The sequence below is a fragment of the Tyto alba genome, unplaced genomic scaffold (genome assembly GCF_018691265.1).
Source record: "Tyto alba isolate M040663 unplaced genomic scaffold, T.alba_DEE_v4.0 Super-Scaffold_18, whole genome shotgun sequence".
Classification (NCBI taxonomy): domain Eukaryota; kingdom Metazoa; phylum Chordata; class Aves; order Strigiformes; family Tytonidae; genus Tyto; species Tyto alba.
This window is the reverse complement of record NW_024881280.1, coordinates 17,182,946-17,207,555: the sequence shown is the minus strand read 5'-3', so window position 1 is coordinate 17,207,555 and position 24,610 is coordinate 17,182,946. Positions and strand designations below refer to the sequence as shown.

Sequence of the window (24,610 nt, the reverse complement as noted above, 5' to 3'; positions counted from 1 at the left end):
TCTCTCACAGGGAATATTGTTCATGCTGACATCTGTATTGTGCATGTTGTTTTCACACATTCATCAGGAAGGGATATGTGAGTTCTCAGGGCCAACAGAACCTTATCAATATCCTTGTTTTCAGGCAATATCTAATATGAAAAGGAACTGGGAAATTATAAGAAAATCTTACTATGGGTTTGCAAGAGCAAACACCAAAAAAATCAGGAAGACAGTGTTTCCATTCTTACTAATGGCAAGTTGAATATTACTTTCAGCACAAGAAAAACTGGAGGATTGGTCCCTTTAATGCATGGTATTGTGATTTCATGATATCTTAGTTCAAATTCAATAATTGTGTATGTCATCAGTAGTTTCAATTTCCTTCAAAGAATGGGTTACATTTCAGACTGAGTAATGGTATCAAAAAACAATGATTTAAAACATATGGGAGAACAGCCTTTTACTACATAATTATTTCTGATATGTTACAGCTGATATCATCAAATTAATTACAAAAATGCAGAAATTAAAACACTGCTCATGCAAAGTACTGACAAATTCAAACTAGTAGTTGAGCCTTGCTCCTCAAAGAAATTGATAGAACACATAATTCCCTTAAGCAATGTAACATTAAAAACACATACTTTACTTTTCTTCTGGACAAAGCATACTAGAAAGAAACTCAAAAATTAGAAAGAACTCAAAAATTATCATTTCTCTCTAATTCATGAAAATATGACAAACATATGGTACCAAACCTGGAGTTGTAAAAATATAGCCCTTCACAGATCTAAAAGGAAGCTATGAAGGATGTACATTTCTACTTCGTTCTTAATCTAAATAAAACTAAGACATCAAATAGAAACAAAACTAAAGACGTGAAGTTTAGATACGTTGCTCTGAGACTTAATTTACTTTAGGCACTACAAAACAGGAGTTATAAAATCACTTTGAAATATCTTTGCCTGAGTACCACAATAGGACTGAACAATTTTTTTGATACCCTGTCTTGGTAGAAAGGAATAGAAATTAATTTAACCTCTAGTGTACATAAATTTCTACTACTACTTTCACATTCCTTAAACTTGATTCATGTTCTCTGCTGTTTTTCTATTTCATATTGTTAATAGAGGCACACACACTGTAGGGGAAAAAAGAAAGAAAACCACAAAAACAAAACAAAACAAAACAAAACAAAACCAAACCAAAACAAACACATTCCCCCCCCCCCCCCCCCCCCCCCCCCCGCCCCCTTGATATAAATATAAATTATTACCAGGCTGGGGAATGGTAATAGAGTAAGAAGTTTGTCACAGAGTTCATTTATGACTTATAGTTGTTTTCTTAAGTTGCCTGAAACATCCATGGAGAAATACAAGTCAGAAAGGTGTTATACATAAATATTTATTCAAATGCATTAATTTTTCTGTCTGATAACTAAGACTACAACAGATTTGAAAAGGTTTTTAGTTTGAAAAGTTGCATGTTTTTGGATTTTAGTAGCATCTTTTCTGCTTTCCTCGTCAGTCTTACAAAAATAATTAATTTTGGAAAGTGACTGATGAATGTTCGTCAACAAATATGCACATGGAACAACTTTATGAAATTGTAAGTTGAAAAACATTGTACTGCTGGAATATGACTGTGTTTCTCGACTCTTGTGTCTAAGGGCAACAGTTTTCATGCAAAACAAACAAACTGAAAGGTTTCAGGCTGTTCCTGCTGGATTTTATCCTGCTTTACTTGGAAAAAAATGAGGAATGACTGCTTTGAGATTTACAAAAATGTGATACACAAGGAAAACCTTCTACCTATTTTGTTCTAAAATGCCACATAAGTAGATTTAGCTATATAAACTCGGATCTCTTCACAAAGGAAGATTTTTCATAGACCATCCTGAGCACATAAGCATCCTCAGGATGTCTATATGACAAGTTTGTGCTACCCATCCAAAATCAGTTACTTTCACAGTAGTATTTCCAATAATAGATTTCGGTTCTTAAATATAACAACATGGCAGTATCTACTTAGAATCATAGAATCATTTAGACTGGAAAGAACCTTTAAGATCATCAGGTCCAACTGTTAACATAACACTGCCAAGTCCACCCCTAAACCATGTCCCATGGTCTCTTATATGGCTTTTAAATACCTCCAGGGATGGTAATTCAACCACTTTCCTGCACAGTCTGTTCCAATGCTTGACAATCCTTCTGGTGACGAAATTTTTTCTAATATCTAATCTAAACCTCACCTGGAGCTACTTGAGACCATTTCCTCTTGTCTTATCACTTGTTGCTTGGGAGAAGTAAATGACACACCCCTCAATACAACCTTCTTTCAGGTAGTTGTGGAGAGTGTTAAAGTCTCCCCTGAGCCTCTTTTTCTCCAGGCTAAACAACCCCAGTTCCCTCAGCCACTCCTCACAGGACTTGTTTTCCAGGCCCTTCACCAGCTTCATTTCTCTTCTTCGGACACACTCCATCACCTCAATGTCTTTCTTGTAGTGAGGGGCCCAAAACTGAACCCAGTATTTGAGGTGCGGCCTCAACTGTGCCAAGTACAGGAGGACGATGACTTCCCACACTACTGATACAAGCCAGGATGTCATTTGCCTTCTTGGACACTTGGGCACACTGCACATACTTTGGTCTTTAAAAAGCCTTACAAAATGGTACATTCACAAAATGGTGAATTATTATTATTATTATATCCTATTCTTTCTAAGAAGGGACTAGATCAGTTAATGACATTTCATTATCAGTATTAACTAATTAACTCTGCTGCAGATCTGTTTAGTGATAAGGTTTCACCAATGGTGCTATAAAATCTAATACAGGATGGAAAAGGACAGTTTCCTAAAGAGGAAGAGGCAAGGGTCCTAAAGAAGAGAGGAAAGAGAGATTGTGAGAATAAGGAGAAGAAATGGTAAGCTAACAATGAGCACATTCACTTATTAATGATGCTGAGTGTAACCATAGGGTACCAAAGAAATAATAATGACTAAATATTTAGTTGCTACAGTTACTATCCTTGATCTTTCTGTGAACCTCCCAAAGTTACAGCAGTGAGCACTTCTGTGGATCAAGGCCAATTTTACACTTTTGCCCATGTATCATAATTAAAATAGATTAATGAATAAGGAAATGCCTGCAGAAAGAGATCAGTCTTGCAACATTTCCCAAAGGTCGTTAGATTTTTTTAAGGACTAAACTGTAGTTTAAATCTGCCCACTTACTGTAGATTCTTCCCTTTACAGCATATTTTTTCACTGCAAAGAAGCCAGTTGAACATGCATCCTAGTGAGTTACAAAGACGTTATTACTCATACTCATAGTTTGGCCTTGATTATATGGGCATCATTGTTTTCAGTGGCATAAATGGACCTTGTCACAGTGCTTTCATAATGTAAACTGTTTCCTTTTAGGAATCCATGGAAACAGAACTGTAGATGGAGAGGATTATTATTGTGAATTTTAGATCTGCCCCACAGGGTTCTTTCTGTACATTTTCTGATATTTTTCTTGCAGTTTCTACCTATCATTGATTATATAATTTCATCTGGATTTCATTGCCTGAATTACCATGAAAGACCACCACATACTTTTAATGAGAGGGTGTTTTTTCACCTCAGATACAGTTGTACCTCATATTTGAAACTGAGTTAGTGAGATGGAGAAACAAAATAAATTTTTCACATCTTTCATCAATACTACATGTTCCTGTTCAAAAGAGAAAAAAGGACAAGCAGAAACAGCAAATTACAGCCCAAGAGTAACACTGAATACACAGACAATGCTGTTTGACTTCTTGTGGTGACATCAGTTTCTATTACTTCTTGCCAATTCTGTCTCTGATTGGAAGAAGAAAATGCATTATGTTTCTTACTAATTCCTGGTCTCTTCATGTAAAGTTTTGATTTCTGGTTCTTTTTTACATCCTAGTTTAAAAGCTTTTGTTTGTACATGTACAAATTTTGTATTTGAATGAGTATATCTGACACATCTCTGACTGCGTAGTTTCTTTGTATTCTGATTTGTTCTGTTACAAAGAAAACATCAGCAGAATATAGATGTATAACTTGAGTGCTTCATAAATTAACACTATACAGTACCATATCTTGAACTTTCATGAATCTGAATAGCTCTGTGGGCATTTATGACCTAATAAGCATCCCCTAGGAATTGGCTATTATGTATGTTGATTCTTCCCGAAGGAAATAATGAAGAAGACAAGGTCATTTTATATATCACAGTCTTAAGTTTCTCTACAGTGTGTTTATCATGAAGGTATATGGAAGGAGGGTTTTCATTTTTGTCTGGGTTCCCTTGTTTCTGAGGTTAATTTAAATTACACAAGTAACTAGCAGTTTCTCCAGTGCAATAGTCCCAAACCAAGATCAATGTTGAATGAGGCATTCTTATAAAATGTTTTCACTGCCTGCTTCCACCACTACAAACACTTTTATTGAGAGAATTCTCAGCTAATTAGTTTTCTGACTATTTTGTCCTGACAGAACAGTGGAAGGAACAATATCCTGAAGGAGAGTAAGGCCTACCAATTACTGATTTACATTACTTACATTACTGTGAGTGGACAGCTGTCTGGGAAACATAATTTAATACAAGCACATAATATATACTGAGATAGATAAGATATCTGGGATTATGGGTTCATTATAACATGCTCAAAAAATTCAGCACAGTGCTGAACAACCATAAAACCCACACGAAGTCATGGTGAGCATGCAGTGGTGATAAGCACTAGTACTATCATTATTGGATAAAATATTCTACCATGGCCAAGACCATTATTTCCCAATAGAAACCTAGGTTTTGAAGGCCATATTCTAACACAAAATCTCAAAGGGAGCTGCAAAAGATAATTTGATTTGATCATTTGCTTTTATCATTTAAAGGACACTGTGCCAAAATTAAGGAAAAAGGAGAGTGAAGTTGGGAATTATAGGAATTTTTCAGGCCTGGTGATTTTTTTTCTAGCTTCAAAAAGACATTGTTGAAATGGAAAGAGCAGAGACAAAGAGAATAGAATGACACAGTGACTCAAGGATTTGGGTTATTTAGAACCATGAAATTAGTGAGATCACTCTCACTAGATGGAGGATTTTGGCACATAGAAGATGAGTTCATGCTGTAGTGGTTGGTGACACATCAGTATTGAACATTTTCAAGTTATGCATGCTTTTTCAAATACATTTCTACTTGTTTATAAAATTGAATGTATTCAGTCTATATACTTATTACTCAGCTTCGTTTCTGGTTTCCTTTTAACAGTGGAAGATGCTGTCTTCCTAAAAAAAAAGGACATGTATTCAGAAAACAAAAAAGAAGATATTGTTGTTAATAAAAATGCTGTTTTTTTCCAAAAAGCAATTACAATTGTATATGAAATGAATCTGATGTTCAGTGTTCTCTTGATACTGGCACAGGCATTCAGATTCTCACTCAGACAAATTTAGCTTACTTGGAAATTTTTGTGTAGTCAAATTTTCTCATGTGATTTTTCTGTCATTTCTATGTCAGAATAGCTATGATAGCCTTTCTGTGGTGATTTAATCTTACCTAATCTTACAAGTGTGAAAAAAAATAGTAAATCAGAAATAAATTCGGGCTTTCCTCCTGTTTTTGTGCAGAGTTGGAACTTGTTATACAGGTTTGGTTTGATCTCATCTGAATTACCTGCATATCTCTTAAAAAGAAAATGGACTTTGCTTATTTGACTAAAGCTTGCATGACCTTTATCTTCTTTGTTCTTGACTCTTCTACCTTCTCCCCACCCTGAGCACTGCAGGAGGGATGAGTAATGGGGGCTTCAGTTAGTTTGTAACATCATGTTGCTATTACTCCTTTCTTTGTTCATATTTCCTCTGCTCCAGTGTGGGTGCTTTCCATGGGCTACAATCCTTCAGGAAAACCTGCTCCTGAAAAGATTTAATATGGATGCCCCATGTGTCACAGGTCCTGCCAGAAAACCTGTTTCTGCATGGCCTCCTTTCTATAGCCTGCAGTTCCTGCCAGGAGCCAACTCCAGCCTCATTTCTCCATGGGCTGTAGTTTCCTTCAGGCATATCCACCTGCTGTGGCATGGAGTCCCCCATAGGATGCAAGAGGGACAATGTGCTTCACCATGGTCTTCTCTGTGGGCCACAGGGGAATCTCTGCTCTGGTGCTTGGAGCTATTCCTCCTCTTCCTTTCTCATTGACCTTGGTGTCTGCAAGGCTCTTTCTCTTACATTTTTCTTACTCCTCTCTCTCACAGCTGCTGTGTGGCATTTTTTAACCTTTCTTAACTATGTTATGACAAAGGCAACACCAGCATCATTGATGAGCTCAGCTTTGGCCAATGGTGGGTCTGTTTTGGAGCTGGCTAGAACTGGATATGTCCAGCACAGGGGGAGCCCTTAGTCTCTTCTCATAGAGGTGGCCCTGCTATCACAAACTTACCAAGTAAAACCAATACACTAATATGGAAAACTGGCTGTGTAGGTCTTACAGTATTATCCTTGTCTAAAATTATCAATTAAAGCCAGATTTCATGTCCTATATATTAATGCTTCATTATAAATTACTAAAAATTGATTTAAAATATTTCTACATGCTTTTAAGGTAAAAATGCTTTACCTGTGATCTTATCAATAGAATATCCGAACCATGGTATTACAGAGACAGTAGACAAGGCTTTGCAAAGCATCAGTATTATAAGACACAAATGATCATTTAAGAAAAGATCGTATGCCCCAAAACAGCTGGAATTCATTTGGAGATCTTCTCCTGACACATAATTACATAAATTTCTGTCTAATTATCAGGATACGGATATTGAACAATACAATGAATGATTGAGAACCTGAAGGCAGTTCTAAGCTTCACTGACAGCATGAGCCATAAAGGATGACTCTAAGGTTGAAGACTGTTGGAGACCACTGAGGGTCTGATGATGGTGCTGAAATATGATGCTGTCATTTATGTTTCTGCCCAAAGCCATTCAGGCAAGAAATGAGATGACCAAATAATAGCACGCATTAGGTGAAAATCACCTGTGCTTTTCTATTGTAGAGTATCAATGTTTGTCTTGCCACATAGGAAATCTTAATAAGGCAAAGCATTTTGTGACTCTGTTATCAAGAAATATGATGTATTGTTTTGTCGGGAAGTTATGAAACTACCTGAACTCTGAACCAGTCCATTCTTATCTGAATATGTTGTAGGCTTAGTCTTGGGAAAACAGATGCCAGATGAATTCAGGAAATTCACCAAGATTGGGATTGGGATTGAGAAATGACTGTACATGTGCATACAGGATTTAACAGGGTATGATGGAAGGAAGGAGAAAAGCAAAAGTATAGCTGCTCCTTGTGTGGGGATATATCATGAGGAAGGGAGGAAGGGAGGGAGGGAGGGAGGAGAATTAAAGACAAAAAAGTAATACATGATGTTTAATTTGGCTAAGATGCAATGTATATAAAAAAAAAATATTTAACTTATGAGTGGGAGAATCCACCAGAAAAAGTGAGGGTGTTTATACAGCTGAAAAAGTATGCCCATCATTTGGTTAAAGGATTTGTAACCTTTATAGATCTTGCTGATTCTTTAATCCTTCTGGCTATCCAAGCCACAGTTGTTGCTTAGATAAATTTTGCTTTTTGATTTTGTCTCTCCCTTCAAGTTTGATTATTGCTATACACATTCCATGAGAAATTTTCCGTTGGGAAATCACATGCTAATGCATAATTCTTCAACCCACTTCTGAGGCACTGTTTCCCTCCAAACAATTTTCCCTTTGATTCCACCAGCTGTCCCATGTAACAAATAACTAAGGGAAGTTTAAGGTGTTGGTTTTTATTTGAACAAAAAATGTTAAGAATGACAATCAAGAAGCTCATTCACTTTACTGCAGGCACTAGCAGCTGGAGGGCAGTAGCGAAAAAATAAACATTTCCACAGAAAACTATGATCATGTCATACAGAAACAGTCCTCCTTCCCCTGCCACCAAAAAAACCCACCACTCACTCAACCCAGGACAAGGAGTAATCATCAAAATTTACTTGAAAAATTTTAATAGTTCATTCATATTATTTTCACATTTTTGTCTGAATTTTCACTGATTTAGAAAAGTTCACAGAAAGATTTTGAGCTCGATTTCAAGAGCTAATCAGTTTAAGGCAGAACAGAAACATGCCCCTATGGCCTTTATGTACTTTCACAGCCAAACTATTTATCTGGCACTTCAAATCTGAACACTTTCATTACATTGTTCAGAAATCACCTGAATATGTTTCCATAGCAAAACTCAGGGTGATTCCAGCTGAAAAGACATAAACTGCTTGCAGAACCTTTGGGGACTGAAAGGGAAAACTCCAATATGTGTTTACTGACTGCATTGCTATTTTGTACACAAGTACTCTCAGAGCCAAATTATCTGACTAATTTTTACAGCTGTAAGGGTACCTTTAGGGCCACTGGTGACATTGCATCTGTTATATATCAAAGGCTGAAAAAACTGTGTCTGGCTTGTTGATCTCACTCCTGGACATCTACACATGTACTGTTGATTCTGTGGATGGAGTTCTGTAAGCCTGTCTTACAGAAGATCCACCATATAAAATCACAGAATCTGGCTCAAATAAAAAGTTCTCCCATTCCTTCTCCTTCCCACACTCCCCAAGCTGCTACAATGACATAACTTTTATAAAAGTCCATAGCAGAGCAAGATGAGTAGGCTTCTCAATGTAAGATGACAGTCAAATTGCCATAGGATTCCCAGCAACCTGGAGACTGCTATCCGGATCATGACCTGTATGAAGACTGCCTGTTCTTCTCTTTGTCTGTAACAGAGAGAGAGAAAATGAAATGTTTTGCCACAGCTACAGCAAGGTGACCTACAAGTACCTTATGACAAACAACAGTTAACTGACTCAGAGACCAAAACACCTGAAACAATACTGAAAAAAAGAAAAGAGGCCTTACCCAGAAAGAACAACTTCATCAGAATAATAAGGGAGAGGGCTGAAAACAGAGCTGTATTCCCCACTGGGTTTTAAGGGAGGTATTTCACAGGAAGGAAGGTTGCTTCTATGCAGCATCTAGTAGTTCACAGCTGCCTTCACTTTTATTGGCTTGGAAGAAAATTAAAGGGTGGAGATTAACAAAAATAAAAGCTGGAGATTTCCAGTCTTTTTTAACAGGGACTGCATGCCTTTAATATTGTACTTTAAAAAAAAAAAAAAAAAAAAAATTATAATGGGTCCGTTTTATTGAATATGTGGAAGAAGAATCCAAGGATCTGAATTTAATTTTTATCTGAAAAGCAGTAGAGGACAAGTTACCCTGATTTTGCTTATATTGATGTCAAATCACTCTTAGCAGATTAGAGAAACTAAGTCAGAACACAGCCTGGTTTTGTGTTCTTTATCTCTCACTGGATACTTTGCTTAATACTCCAGCCTGCATGTGCATATAGTCTTCCTAGACTCCAACAGATGGCCTGTATAAAAGTTTTTCTTGAAAGAACTGTGACTAATGTGAGCTGGTCCCATTAATCAACTGTGACCTGTATGGAAATATTCCCTAGCTGTGAAGAGAGTAATTTCAAAATGCTTAAATTAGAAAGAACAAGCTTTGTATACACAAATGATTTTTTTGTGCATGTATCTGTGAGGCAAGCGATATTTAAAGTATGTATGTTTTGATCTTGTTCTTAAGGTGTGCTCTGTAGTCACAGTTTCTTTATATAAGAACTATAAAGTTTACTAACTCATGTTAATGGATGCTTTTTGGTTTAGCGCTTTTAAAAATAATGGGTTTTGTTTTGGTTAGGTTTCTCTTTTAAAAATGTTTCTGCTCTCTTAATTTGATACTCTTAGGGAAGACTCTTAACTCTAAAACTCTCTTATTGGCAAATGTGAATACAGGTGCCACTTGAGGAAGGAGAAGTTTGTTTAGTCTATGTCAGGTACATTGCACCCCTAAAAAAATAAAATTAAATAAAATGAGAAACCCAAATCAAACCAAACTAAACTAAACTAAACTAAAATGAATTTTTATTAAAAAAAAAAAAAAAAAAAAAAAAAAAAAACCAAACCAAAACAAAACAAAAAAAAAAAAACAAAACAAAACAAAAAAAAAAAAAAAAACAAACAAGAGGCTAGAACCCCAGAGAAAATGATGTTGAAGTGAGAAATTCAGAAGGTCTTTGTAGCTCGTGTTTACTGTTTATGTGCACAAAGGAGTATAACTGAAGCATTGGAATAGATAAGAGGTTTATGTATGAAGTGAAGCTGAAATATGTATCTTTTCTGTAATCGTCTTTTTATTACACAGATGCAGATAGTGAAATAGTATAAGATCTCATTCTACAGTTATATATTGATTATGCTGTCTGTGTAGTTGGGAGAAGAGTAAAAACTACCTCAATTGTGAAGAATCGTTATCCTTGTTTTTCCTAGATGGAAAAAGAGCTGTGTAAGGAGATTTTATTAAAGAATGGAGACAAAATACTGCATTTAGGGCTGAACAATGAAATTGAGATGCTGTATTTATGTTATGGGAAGAGGCTGTAGACTCTGCTTCAGGAGAGCAGGGAAAATGAAAAAGAGAGGAAAGGAGAGAAAACTAAAGAAAACTAGTTTAAGACATAAAATTGGAGCAGCAGAAATTTTCACATTGGGACTGTGTGGTTGAAGAGTATAAGGGTTACAGATGAGGAAATGGAATTATGCATTCTCTCCTGGATGCAGTGATTAGTGAGCTCTACAACCCTCAATGGTCATGTAGTAGCTGCTCCACTTGGTATGGCATCCCACTGTTGCCGTACAAACTGGGTAGCACAGAGAAAGCCATCCTGAACTTGATAATATTGTTCATGCTAGGATTGATCCACTTTTGAAAGCCATGTCAGAAGACCTTAAGCTAGATGCATAACCAGGAGATAATAATTAAAATCCCATAATGCTTTCTTGACAATGTCACCTCTAGTGGACTCACTAATGCCAAACAGCTGTATTATACCCAGCATGAGTCTGGCAGAGAGATGCTCACCTACATATAGGGTGAAATGACAGCCTGGAAATAAGATTTATTCTGTTCCAGATCCTGTGCTGGCTATTCTAAGAGATCATGAAGGTGAATTTCTACTTCAAAAGTCGTGGTTCTCTAGTAGATATCTGTTGCAATTTCAGAATCACTGTGAGATGGTGAGCATAAATTTAGTAGATCTGCAACATCAGCATCAAACCCTCACTGTAGACAAGAGTGTCTTAGCCATTTATGATGAATTAAGCTTTTGTGCTTCTACTTAGGCCCTATATCATGGTTTCATCTAAGGCTGAGGCTTACAATGTTCAGGAGAGTATGACTTGTGAGACGAAATGACCTACTGCAGTCAATTACGGTCTGTAGCACTGCATGTGGCTATCTTGACACCCTCATCACTGTCACATTTGCTGCTCTATCTTTTTTCATTCTCCAACTACATAAGTAATAGCTTGGAAAAATGGGAGATAATGAAAAATTAATATGGGTACCAAAGGACATATATATATATATATGAAGTGAAGCTGAAATATATATCTTTTCTGTAATAATATTTTTATTAGACAGATGCAGATAGTGAAATAGTATAAGATCTCATTCTACAGTTATATATTGATTATGTTGTCTGTGTAATTGGGAGAAGAGCAAAAACTACCTCAACTGTGAAGATTCCTTCATGTGTGTGGTAATGTGGTGTCCTGGCTGGGGCTGGCCTAGAGCTCCCGTTGGTCTGGCAGCTGGAGGATCTGCAGCACCCTGAGACCCCAGGGGCTCCCCAGGTCCCAGTGCCCTCACCTGTGTGCGGGGGCGGGGGGAGCACAGCTGGAGGGCTGGGCCCCGATTGGCCGATATGCCATGTCATGTGACCTTGTGCTCACTATATAAAGGCAGGAGTGGGGTGGGAGGGGCTCTCACTTCTGAGAGTGTTGGTGTGGTGTCTTTGTGTTTGGGATGGCCAGCCTGGAGCAGGTGGGTGTTGGTTGGTGGGAGGTGAACAGCTGTATGGTGCATTACCTGGTGATACTGCTGTCAGTGTATTATTCTGTCACTGTTATTAAACTCTTTTTATCTCCACCTGCAAGTCTCCCTTTACCCCTCTGATTCCCTCCCTGTTCCCAAGTGGGGGGAGGGTGGGTGAGTGGCTGTGTGGCATTTAGCTGCTGAGTAGGCTCAAACCATGATGTGTGGGGTGCATTAAGGCACAACACAGATGTCAGAAGACCTTGTATGTCCTGCAGCAAGACAAGTGAGATAGAATAGATAGAATAGATGCCACACTTGAAAGCAGTCTATCTGACATGCTGCATTACTTTGACTTTTCAGTATACTTCATTCTGCATTCTCCTATGAGAGCAGTCTCAACAGTACTTTACCACATTTAACATAACACTTTAGCACATTGTAAACATAGTCCATGAATTTGACTCTGCTACCATTACATTGACAATATCTCGCTCCGCAAATAACCTCACCGAAACACAGTGAGCTGTTTGCTCAGCTCTGTTGAGAATATTATTATTAGTAATGTACAATAAGGCCAAAACACAGCACTTGTTTTAAGGTCTGCTTCATTGCCTTTTCAGTAATCAATTATGAAGACACGATATTCCCATGGGGGTCTGTTTGAAACATGAACTTTTTTCTGCCCAGCATATTTAGCTCATACAGGATTGCTGTGAAGACCAGTAATAATAAGATTGAATGGATGTTATAAATACTGCATAAAGATCCTAAAATTGTTGTTAGTAGAGTTAGACTCAACTAATGCTGACAGATGAAGTTGCTAAGATAGTAAGGAAAGAAGGATATTGTAGAGTTACGATCACATCGATGATGCTGGGGTAGAGTGTGGAGTGACAAATCTGAGCCCATTACTCAAACACTGGAAAATGTATTTACATTCTGTCCAGCAGTTTGGATTGTTCAGAGATACTATATAGGTCAACTGGGTTAAATTAGTATCCAGGTCCAAACTCCTTGTGTTTTCAGATTCCGAGCCTCAAGAATGTTTCCATCACTGAAAAAATAGTAAAAATTTTATCAGGAATATAAAAGAAACCCAAACCAATAACTTCTAACATTGCAAAAATCAATGCAGTAGTAAATAACAGTAGGTACAAGTCCACTAAACTGATCGCTCTGAATTGCTTGGTAGAAGACATTAATCTGAACTATGCTCTATATAGTCAAATTCAAATAGCTTAAAAAAAAAAGCTTAGGTTACACTTCATTAGACAGGAAACATTATCCTACAGTCAGTGACTATGAAAAGGAACACAGTATTGAAATAACCAGTAGAAAATGAGCTTTTAAGATAGTGTTGTGCTTAAAAGGGATATTGTTTGATGATATTTAAGCATGAAAATTCAGTCATGCTAAAGATGTTTCTGAGGAATTTTTGATGAGGTCATTACTGTATACTGTTTTATTATATAACTTTGGGAAACAAAATAAAAATTGAAAAAAAATGCCAAAATGATAGTAAAACCATGAAAAAACTGCCTTGCTATGATTTTTTTTCTTGGGAAATAAAGTAAGGAGCTATTTTAATGAGATTTTCAAAATACTGGCTGGAAAAGAGAGTTTATCTCTAAAAGAGAGTTTATCTCTAGCTATCTTTAGTTGGAAAAGAGAGTAAACAGCTTTATAAATTAAAAGGAGAGAAGAGTATAATGGAAAAGAAAGAAAATTTTAAGGATGATAATAATACTATACATATTAATAATTTAATAAATTACCTATCAAAGATGTGGTATTTTTCTCAGTCATTTTAACTCAGTATCAAGATTTAAAATTTTCTAAAATATTTAATAACACAAGAAATATTTTTGGATGGTATTTAGAAATCCCTTGGTAAACACTATGGTCTGTTTTACACAGTCACCTTATATTGTGGTCCTTTATGACATTAAAACGTATGAATATTATGGTCCAGAGCTATACATACTTAAAGGTTAGTAGGAAAGTTTATATTGAATTTCTTGAATTTCCTGAAGTAAGACTGGGTAATAACTCTGGTTAGAAATACTCGCACTGAGCTTGTCAGAAGAATTACTTGTTAAAAAACATCTCCTTTGGTGCTTATTGCTTTACTATGAGTGACTGAGTCAGCAGAACATAAGGTGATCTGAGCCGTGTAATGGTGACTGGCAGACTTGCAGGGAAAGTTGGAAAAGAAACAAGAAATAATCAGGTCTGTTCAAATGCATTGTCCTTCAGATTCGTGTGATGAATCATGAAGAACTATTAAAATTAATAGAACTGTTACTGTTAACATCAGCTGAAGATCTACTTCCTGAGATATAATAAAAGGCTAAATTAAAACTGAAAGCAAAAGAGCTGTATAAGCTGCACACTCATACAGAAAATACTACGTCAATGGACCTCGAACTCTCTGTGCTACAACCTCAAGCCATCACACATTTTCTTTTAATATAAATGTTTAGATGTGTCAGAGTGCAACAACAGAGTTTTCATCTGAAAACGAGGTAAGAAGGTAAAATTGCTGACACAGAACATCATGTTATTGCAGCTTATCGAGAAGCTTTGAAAAACTTCTCACATAGGCCACCTCTGTAGCCCCCTGCTCTGCTACCAAACCCCCACCACACACAAACCAATCACAAAATATAATTTAAAAAAAACATAAAAAAAAATATTGAAAACTATTCTGGAATTTCATTGGCTTGCTCCAGAATCAGTGGAGATGAACACAACACACACATGATAGAGGATCAGGTTATGGCATGCAGCTTCTTGTTTGACATGTCAACTCCTGGTTCCCCTGCATCCTTTATAATCTCATGCTTTATGATTTGTGGATCAGCCTATATATTTTCCCTTCCTTTCCTCCTTTCTCTTTTATGCTTATTAAAGTTATGGGGTTCTTTTGTTTTGTTTTGCTCATGGAGACAAGTACATTTTTTCACTCAGTCATGAAGCTAGTAAAGAAACAAATCTCAGAGGTTTATCTTTTCAATTTTTTCAGTTTCAATTTTTCAATTTTTTTCAAGCAGCTCTACATTTAATTTTCTTTGTATACTATCACCTGAGATTCTCAAGGTAGTGCTTATTGGCAGTAACCTGCCAGACATCCTGGGTCTTAAGGATGAATTAATAAATAACTTTTCTGAATGTTGCTGAATGTGTGATAATGCAATTAGTATTCTTGCCAACTGAATAGAAAATGAGAAGTTGTGTCTCCAGGGGCCATTGTACCCCTTTGTAAATATTTTTTGTTTTTCTTTTAAATGCATCAGATACATATGAACTAAGCAAAAATGGCCATTATAAATTCAAATAGCTTTATATCGTAGATTAGGTGACCACTACTGATTTGTCAACTAAAGTTCAATTTGCATATCACTGCTTAAGACACAACAGATGAGAAAGTTTTCTTTGTTACTTTTTCATACTATTAACATTTTTACTGACAATTAAATATGTAATTTTACATTCAAACCAATATATATTGGATTAAGTGGAACCAAGTGTAAGCAACACTAGATATTAACACTATCCCAAGGCAAAGGCAAACAATAATTATTTTGGATTAGATCAGTTAATTTCCAAGATCCACTGAAGACAGTAGCGTATTTGGTAGAATGACAAGGAATCAGATGATACTAATCATCTTAATATATAATATTTAGAATGGGAATAATTGGTTGCATACAGGAAATAGTACAGGGGATTGTTGCCCTCTATTTTTTAGTAAAAATTAGGGGAAGATTTTCCTCAAAAGCATATAAGGCAGCAAATATTCTCCTTGGAAAAACTCACAGAGAATGAACATGACTTACAGGCTGTAAATCACTTTCACTGCAACTGCTATAGACAATGACTTTAAACCCAGAAAGAAGTCAACAAATCAGATATCTGTGCTCATTAGTAGGAGTGAGTGGGAAGTTGATACATAAACTGAAGCTATTTGTAAAAATGATGATGATTTGCTTTAGCTGAAAAAAATTAACATAGGTGGTTCTTTACTTCAGCCTTCCTGACAAAATTGTGAAATATTTTGTTGTTCAGAATGAAGAGGGGGGAAAAGCAAAGAAAAAAAAATCAGGAATATTCCTTGCTAGAGATGCAGAATGCCAGCAAGGCATCCACCCAAAGTAAGCACTCAGTGAAGTTACCCCACAAGATATGCAGCTCCTGGAGAGCTGATGATCTCATTTAACCTTATTGAATAGTATAGAGAACTAATGCAGCAGGTCAGTGGCTAGCCCAGACAGCAGTACCTGTACTGACTGAAATTAGTTTATTGTATTTCACTAGAAACAGCCAAAATCTGAAGAGGACCAAGAAGAGTATTATTTACATTATAAAACCTTCCCACTCATGAAAAGCCCACTCTTATGGAAAGGAGTGCTGTGTGACTCCATGTTGTCTGAACCAAGCCACATCATGATGTTAAGGGTCTTCAGAGTAATTGCGCAGTTGTTCAGTGCATGGATGGTGGAATAAGTCTGAGGGATGGGGAAATCATATCAAAGAGTTCATGGTATGAACCACAGAAACTTGGTTCAGAGGAGGAGAAGCAGGACTGGATTCTCAAGAGCTGTCCAGCAACATTTTTCTCCTACCTATTTCTCTTGTAATTTTTCCCCTGGTGACATAAATGCAAGCTCTCTGTCCTATCTCCAACCCTCAGGACTCTGTTAGTCTGACTGGTGATGTTCTCCAAGACTGAGTGACTTCTTACCTCCCCTGTCCCAGGAATGTACTATTTCACTATGAGATAAAGGAGAAGATGCACTTCGGCGTTAGATGAGGATGCAGCTGTGTGCCTTATACCAACATTTAGCCTTTTTCAACCTCACCAGACTTTTGTGGCTATGTTTTCCAGCCTGACAACATAGTACTTATATACTTATAGCCTAGAAATATTTCTGTCATTCATTTATTTTGATAGATGGTACTTTTGAATTTGTCACTTAATGAGTGGTAAAAATTGTAGCATTTCCTGTTTTCTGCAAATGATCAGGAGTAAGAAGAGATACTCCCCATCTGTTATCTTTCTTTTTTAAAAAGCTTTATTTTCGCTTATTTCAGACAAATCCTTTTGTCCCTTTGAAACTAAGGTGATACCAAATACAGGTATAGAGAAGCACAATATAAAGTGTGATGTGGAGATTTATAGAACAACAAGGAGCTTTACTGGCTTTTATAGTGTACATTCTACAGAATATAATACAAAATGATATATAAAATAATCACCTTATCCTCACGACTTCCAGGTTCTTATTCTTTCCTCAGGTGATTTTTCTCTTGGTATCACAGAGAGAACTTCTGATGCTGAGTTATCGAACGGTTAATATACTCATGGCATCTATCCAATGTATGTATCAGAATAGCTGTAAAGATACCAGATGTTCATCTGAAAACAATTTTAAGAGGAATAACAACTCTAAACAGTTTCAAAAGCTTCTCAGTGTCTCAAATAATTTTTTATTTTTCTCTTTAAATGTAAGAGTTTTCTCACTGGGTGATTTTTTTCCCCTTTTCTTTTTTCTTTTTTTTTTTTTTTTTTTTTTTTCCTTTGCTATAGTGAAGTAGATGTAATCAGCTTTTTAGAGAGATATGTCCTGCTGTTCAAGTTTTGATTCTAAATAGCTCACAGATTTCCTGACACCCATAAATATTCAAGCTCAGTGGGAATTTGTGCTCCCTGGTATCTATAAATATACCACAGATTTTGATTGTTTTATGATGGAAGTTTATTTTATTTTATTTTTGCCTTCACAGTTGGCTTTGGGTTTTTTCCTGCTTTATAGACCCTTGTCTTTTTATTAGTTCTCTGTTCCCTGTTGATTTTATGTTTTATATTCCTGCTGTCACCACCAGCATCTCACTGTAAACAAGAATGTTGTATCTCAGTGGGTTATTTTCTGTTAATAACCTGTGATACAGTATATAAATAAACCAGAGAGGAGTTCACAGGTGCAATTTATTAGAGTTATTGCAATGTGACTTCAGTAATGTGCTCAAGTTCTGTAAAAACTTGGTGTGTTCTGAGTTGAAGATGACAACTATACATTGCAGTTCAGGAGAGAAAAATAAATATCAGTCTAATGAAATATATCCAAGTCCAACTCAATAATAATTGCAATTTCTCAGTGTCAATGCTTGGAGACCTGTGTGTACCTCAGGATAATTCAAACAAAAGTAAACCAGTAAGGTAACATATTACCCAGGTTAAGCCAAATGGAAAACCACACAAAATAACTCTGTTCTCAGTACTTATATCACTGTTAACTGCATGATAGCATATTCTGATCCTAGTACGATCCTGTTAAACTTCACATTGTTCAATCATATTTCAGACATACGTAATACCTATGGAGGAGAGCTGTGAAAAACAAGCAAAACATAACTCAGAGGTTGTTAAACTCTCTCTCAAAGTTGTAGTGACGTCCTAAAATCACTCAAATACATTTCTGATATAAAACAATCTGATTAAGATGAAACCCAAAATTTTATCAGCAATAATGTACCTGCTTGTGCACAATGAATAGAGTTGTCAGCTCTGAAATGTCTATGAGGGCTGCTGTGCTTTTGATGATTTGCTGCTGTTCATAAGAAATTAAAACACAGAGAATCCAGTGCTTGATGTGAGTCAGCTTAAAGGAGAAAAACAGAGTGCTCAGAGCAGCTAAAAAGCAGTGTTCACCCTACTCTTCCTCATCCTTATAAGCTGATATATTGTCTCAAATAAAAACTGTTCTGCCATTCAGAATGTTCTGGAATCACTTAGCATTTTCATAGATCAGTCCTAAAAGAATATATTGGAACTGTTTTAGCTCAATATTATGATTTATATATGTTCAACACTATACTTCACGGTCTTTTCTAAGATTAAATCATAATTCATTATCTTCTCTAGACATTGACATCATTCCACAGAGAGTGCAGGTGGTACCATGCAAATGTGACATGAACTTTTGACCAGGCATACAGCTAAAAGAGAGGCTTTCCATTTAAGGAAGGGAGATAGACTGTCTTGCACCTCAAATAATGTAGATTGCTGGCATGGAAAATGAAGGCTGTTGGAGCTGTCTAATTTGGAGCTATTTCAAACCTGTGGAAGCTGGAGATACAATTTTTTGGTGAATCATTAGACTGTCCTGTCTTGCTCAATCTACAACTCAGAATCGATAAACATGTATCTTTTTTGTCTGTGGTAAGGGAGAGAGCTGACCTAGAAAGGTTGAATTTACTTTTGTCAGCTACTATTGTCAGCAGAGTGATTCTGCATAAAGGCCCTTTTACACTGCTTATCTTTGATTTTAAAGCTCCTTTGTTGACATTAATAATTTCATTCTCATTGATATCTTATTGTCTCAATGACTGCTGACAAGTATCTGTTAGTAGATGTTCAGCCATCTATAGGAATCCATACATTTCCCAGGGTTGGTATGTTCAGTAAAAACCTGCTGAATGCCTTTGTATGTTGATGGCATATGCCTAAGCAAATTTTACTTTGCTATATAGGAATGAGTCCTCTGGGATTTATGGATATTAAAGTTCAAGTTTTCAGTATGTTGCAGGAGCTGAAGGAAGCTAACATCATGAAGGCAGTGTTTAGGTCCTCTCTCAGCTCTTGCCTTTAAGTTGCTGGGAATGTTGCCACCAATATTAAAGAGAACAAGATCAGGCTTGTTTCTCCTATGTAGGCACCATCAGGACTCAATGACAGATGTGACTTCTCCAGCAGAGAGAGACTTCTCTGGCATTGAGAGAACAGATCCTAGTCCTGTACAGTGAAAGTTCCAGACTGACTTACAAAAAAGGAAAATCTCTTTTAACTTAAGTAGCATATGCATAACTACCATGACAGTTGTAGGCCAACAATATAGAAACCTATAGGGTTTTTTTTATTAGTAGTTCAACCACGTTGTTTCCAGATCACCTTTAAATCCAATGGAAACATTTATGTATCATCCTTTCATAATACTCTATGGGACTTCTATGAGAAAATCAAATAAAATGTAAGAACATAGGCAAATGTAATTTACAATCCCTGAAAAAGATATGAATATTTTTTTGTTTTTTTCCAGATTTCCTTTTGTTCATATCACTATTAATCTGTTCTTTAGAGATATAATGATTCTCTTTTCCCATTATTTAAACTATAGATATTTTTTTCTTTGGTATATTTTAGCAAATGCACTATATATGAACTGGAACTCATACAAGGATATACCTCAGAAATAGCTTTAATGATGGACATTTTTAAAATAAGGAGGATTCAGTAACAACAGTTGCCTCTTTTCCCAGAGGCAGTGTGCTCTTTAGTGCACTGCCATGTTGTAAGCGTTTTTTCATCTGTGGTAATCCAAACAGCAGAGTAAGAGTTTATTCTTTCTCTGGACAAATAAAATAAGCCTGAGAACAGTCAGATCTTTGTCTCATGTATATGAATTTTCATGCAAAGTTCTCATACTTTATGAAGTGCTCTGAGAAGACATCTGAAATGTCTGGCTGGTAATATTACACACACGAGAACTGGAAACTTGATTTACCTTCACTATCATTTTTAATGAGCTTACACCTCATCACAGAAAACCGTGACAGCATTTTATTAATTAAAAAATAGTCAACTTTTTTTAAAATGTCTATACTGTAATATTTGAAGGAACTATTAGAAATTTCCACCTCAACTGGAGGACCTAAACAATGGAAAGAGAAGGTACTTTTTATTATTATTATTCCTTAGTACACAAATGACATCATACCTACATGATAGCAAGTGTTGCAGCTTCTGGGATGTGTTCTTCCCAAAAGCTGTTCTATAACTTGCAATACTCAAAAGTATGTTAGTTCAGCATTCCAAGGTGTTATATACCTGTCTTGCTGTCATCCACCACTTGTTTATGATCTGTCTAATGCATGCTCTGAATGCAAATTAAATAAGTACAAAGCATGTGGGAGGCACAAACATTTGTAAGTACTTTTTAAATCCTCCTGGTTCCTTAAGACTACATATTTCTTTGTTGTCAAGGTCTTCTGTGCTATTGAGAGGGCAATAATGGTATGTGAATGTCTCACTATTAGTTGCTTCCTCACATTAGCAGTATACAGAATGTTGTTTAAATAGCTGAGTTTTAGGTTTGACTTCAAAATGAAAACTCCCCCACAAATTTGGTCAGTCCAAAATTATTTTTTCCTTTGGGGAAAATTATTTTTCCTCCTTTGGGGAGGGAGGGGGAGTTTTTCCTTGACATCCTGCCCATCTCTTACCTCCTGCTTATTCTTCATCTTCAGGTGACATTAACTAAGCTCACTGTAGAAAGCCCAACTGCAATACCACCAGTCTCTACCTCATGAGTTCTATTACAATTGTCTTGTCAAAAGTACATTCAGATGACTTGCTCTCCTTTACTCTAGTTTCTGGTAAGTCTGTTTTAATCTTTGTCTACTTAATCTTTATAATCATTACATTTCTTAAATAAATGATAAAGGTGAAATTCTTTGTGAATATATTGATTTGCAGTGTGTAATTGATGGTGATCTTAACAGTAGGAATGTTTACATCTTTTTTCAATGAGGAAATGATTGCCCTATGATCTATCAGCTAGATCAAATTCTGAAAGAAAAAATGTGATGTATAAATAGCTGATCTTATCTATGCTGATAGGTGCTTCATATTCTAAAAGATGCAGTTGTTGACATAAGGAACATGGAGATATATTTCCTTTACATTGTATGAATATTTTTGGAGAAAAGATTTTATCAGCTGAAGGCTGCCAGACAGTTTTAATGGAATTCCATTCTTCTGGAATTATTTTAAATGTTTATCAATTTCTTGATTGATAGTGTTTGCCATATCTGTATTAGTGAATACACATATGCAGGAGTCCAGCTACTATATCATGACAAGGACTACACAGGAAGCTATAACATGATGGGGAACATGATGAATATGATGGAGATTCATGTTCTATTTTGGACACTTCATTATATACTTCATCATATAAGAAGGAAAATGTCCTTTGCAACTCTTTTCAAAATGACTGACAGGGACAACTAAAGCTTGATTTTGCTTGATATAGTCCATGTGTTGTTAGCTAATGCACTTGCTTATGATAGATAAAACATTTTCAAACAGATGTTTTCTCTGATTCAAACACATGAAGTTATGATATCATTCTCTCAGCTGAATCTGTTCATTCTGTATAAATAATTAAATGTTTGTTGGAGTGGAGCAATAGAGTGATTCTTTTTCTAAGTTTTTGAGGCATTCAAAATGGAAATTAAATATTAGGGTTCCAGTTTATGTCTGAATCAGGCAAGGATTTAAACTTAGATTTATTACTGCCTGCCTGGGAAATGTTCCAATCATCAAAAAGACTAAAAAAGGGAGGAGAGAAGGTTTGGAGTTTTTACTTTTTTTGTGATCATATATCTCATTGTGAACTCAAAAACAGTTTTTGACAAAACTTTCACAAAAACGTCTATGTTTAACAACAAAAGTTTTGTTTTGACAAATTAATGTTTTCCAATTATAAAAAAAAAAAAAAAATGACCAAATGACTGGTCTATTTAGTTACATCAGTTTTGCAATGAACGATAATATTTTATTTACCAGAATTTTTCTGAATTTATAACGGAGTAGGAAAGTAATGAAAAGAAGTCTGGAATTCTTGGAAGGGTCTGGAAGATTAATTAGGTGAAAACAGAAGTGGTGTTTTCAACTGACTCGAGTATTTTTTTATAATCCAGAAAAGGAAATTGTATAGCCAGAAAAAAGATTGGGTTTCTACAGAATGTCATAACTTTGACCAAAGAATTTGTGAATCACTCATTATCAGACCAATGTATTTGTCCTCTTCTTTATGGATATCTATTTCTGAAGGAATTTTCTGTTGGCTTAGACACACAGCTGAACTGCATTCCACCCCGTATTTTCTCAGCTGAGCTCAGCTGATGCATGCAAAGTTATTAAACCAGGGGAGTTCTATTACATACCTGAACTCGAAGTTATAATTTAAGTATTTCAAAGGAGAAAATGAGCTGTCCAGAAAGCCTATGATTCCTCAGATCAATTTCTGATCATGTATTTCCATTTCTAATTAAAAGCAACTTCCTTTCTATGCCTCTTTATCATAGATACAGTCATATGTCGTGTTAAACATTAATTCTCTACATTCCTGTTCTAGTTAAGATGCTATAGAAATTCAGCATTTAAACTTTGTGGAGGTTGAAAATATTTCATTGGTAGGCCTTTATTCCAGTGAAAAAGTGTGATAATAAGTGTATTAAATGTTCAAATAATGCAGTTGCTGACTACATGCACAATTTCATAGAAGACTTTATGGCAATCAAGTGACAAGCTTCTAATCACTTCAGTTTTCTAGCACTTTGTGAGAGAGAGTGAAAAAGACAGAAATAACAATTAATCTAGTATGCTTTTATATTTCCAATTTCTACAATTTCATATACTATGGAAATTCTACTTATCAGGAGATAAAATATGTATTATATCTGCATATGAATTATGTGATTTTTGAGTGGATAGCAAAATAGTCCTTTTGCAGTAGTATGAAAATAGTCTATTCTGGTATAAATTCAGATTTTCTTAACATTCTGTACCAACTGGAGCTATTGAATTTTTAAATATATGTAAAGTTAAATGAATTTTATGTACCTATTTCAGCTACGCATACTGCACTAACCCCTTGGACTTATCACAGGAATATACTTAGAAATAAAATGAAGGTTTTTTTCCTGGGGATTTCTTAATGCTCTATGCATTTGTCTGGTAAGCAGAAATAGAAGCTTTGAAAGAGAAAAAACACTGTACTTACATAGGCTTGTTTATCCATTTATTTGGCTTTGTGTTTTCCATATATTTAGTTTGTATTCAGTTTTGATTTCATGTTAATTGCTTTGCTTTTAAAGTTTCAGGCACTTACTGGATAATTTCATGTGCAAAGAGGTTAAAGCTAAATAGTGTAGCCAAATAACAGAGGCTTTCTTTGAGAATGCTGTTGGAGTTTGGCTTCCATGTCACGTACTGGGCCATAACATGTAAAATAGATGTCTCCCTCTGAAAGCTCTGCAGTGAGAGAACAGTCTTAAAAGCAGGGGGAGGGGAGGTATAGAAATTAAAACAAAACAAAACAAAACAAAATCAATAAAAAATATAAGAACTGAGAAAATAAAGACAGAGAATACAATTCAAAGGTGCTAAGTCAGTATAAGCTTACATATTTTAAGGAATTTTTAAATGCCAACAGATCAGTAAATAAATTTTGTGAATCTCAGTGTATGGTACATCTCAGTGTATGAGAAATCCACTCTTGAATTCCAGTCTTGTAACAGTGCATTTTAGCAATAGTTGTGCTATAAAAATTGCTTTCAACAGGAACGCATCAGTTGAAGCCAATAAGAAGCAGTGGTGCTTTCTTTGTGATAAATTGACACTAAAGTAAAATCTTGGCAATCTCCTATATTATTTAGAGGAGCAGTGATCAAAGGAAGAGGGATACAAAGAACTAGCACTCTCATATAGTCTGTCCTGATGCAGAGATATTGTCAGTAATGGTGAATACAATTACTACCAAGGAGT

At 35.7% G+C, this 24,610-nt stretch overlaps 1 long non-coding RNA gene across 1 annotated transcript; it reads right to left on the bottom strand.

The window, feature by feature from the left end:
• Positions 1 to 8,277: 8,277 nt before the first annotated feature.
• On the bottom strand, positions 8,278 to 23,937 carry LOC116965727. The gene is made up of 4 exons (XR_004409597.2): positions 23,847 to 23,937; positions 17,257 to 17,393; positions 12,934 to 13,051; positions 8,278 to 8,828 (listed from the first exon to the last, which is right to left on the bottom strand). It is a non-coding gene; the product is annotated as an uncharacterized LOC116965727 (long non-coding RNA).
• Between the last annotated feature and the right edge of the window lie 673 nt (positions 23,938 to 24,610).